Genomic DNA, 1505 nt, shown 5'->3' on the forward strand with positions numbered 1-1505 from the left:
AATAAAAAGGGATTCGGCTTGATCATGTGGTTTACAAGAAAATATATGCTAAAAGGCTCAAGGGTTAACTAGTGATATAATATCTGAAAAAGCTAAAATTTACAAGAAAAATAAAAAAAAGCCTATTGTCATCTCCTAAACAAAGCAACACTTTTTATTTCGCTTCAATAACATGCAAGACAAGTTCTAAACTAAGGTGCAAAACATGGAATAAACAAATTCTTACCACACATAACACAAGTATCAATCAAGATGGATCAATTCCACTTCCAAAAGAGACAGGATCATAACAAACTACAAAATAAAATAACTTATATACAAAGTTACAACCATGAACCTAGATGTCAAAGAGTTTGCAATTTCACTATCAATCAAGCATTCACAAGAAAGTACTACTCAAAAATTAGGCATAAATAGCAAGTATCACACCACTCAAAAGGGTCTTTTCTTTTCTCTCAAAAAAATTAAAAGAAAACGTATTCCTAAAAAAAAATAAAAGACACTCGGTTCAAAGGGACTATCCTCAAGAAAAGCATCGAAAACAAAAGTCAAGGAACCCATCCTAAAAAAAAACTTAATAAAACAGTAAAAACTAGGAATTCATTCCCTCCACCCCACACTTAAAAATATGTTATGTCCCCAAAGCATCAAATAAAATTTAAAACAAGGGTTAGGAAAACTGCCTGAGGCTTTTAGGCCTAGCTAGTAGCATGTTCTCTTTAGTTTCATCAAGGGGTGTTGTCACGCCCCGAAATAAGGGCTTAACTGGCACTCGATACCCTAAAACATCGAGTTACCCATTGAAACATACTAACTAAACCAAACTTGTGAGGCAAAAAATATTGGGCAGCACAATCTCTAAAAAGTGAAGCCTGGACCCAGAGATCATAACCTGAAAGAAAATAACCATACAAACAATGGTAGACAAACCATAAAAATAGATAAAGATGTACTATCTAGCCTACGAGGCCACAACCGAAAATATACCTACTTACACACACCTATATATGCATGCCAAGACTATTGGCTGGAGGTTGAAACATACAAAAAAGAAAACCCAGAATATTGTGCCCACAATAGCCTCTATGAGTGACAAAAGCATTGTCGGGACAAGGCCCCGACTATACCCAAACTGTACAACAAAGTAAACATCCTCTGATTGCCCCAGGATAAGATGGAGCTTACCAACTCACAGCTGAACCTGAATCCTAGCGGGTGGGTTGATTAGAGTCCCTGCATGTACCTACTCGCACAAAACAAAAAGCAACGTCCCCAGGCAAAGGGACGTCAGTACGAATAAAAAATGTACTGGTATGTAAAGTGAAAAGTAAAATCGTAAACATTTACTGTAAAAGGGTAATAGAGATACCACCTGAACTGAAACCCAAATAATCTCAATGGCTGACCTTTAGCCCCTTACTACTTAAATATGCATGGTATTCTCGTATAATCGTATGTCATGCATTTGCACATATATATATATATATATATATATATATATAGAT

This window comes from Solanum tuberosum, unplaced genomic scaffold, assembly GCF_000226075.1.
Source record: "Solanum tuberosum cultivar DM 1-3 516 R44 unplaced genomic scaffold, SolTub_3.0 scf00002, whole genome shotgun sequence".
In the NCBI taxonomy this organism is placed as follows: Eukaryota; Viridiplantae; Streptophyta; class Magnoliopsida; order Solanales; family Solanaceae; genus Solanum; species Solanum tuberosum.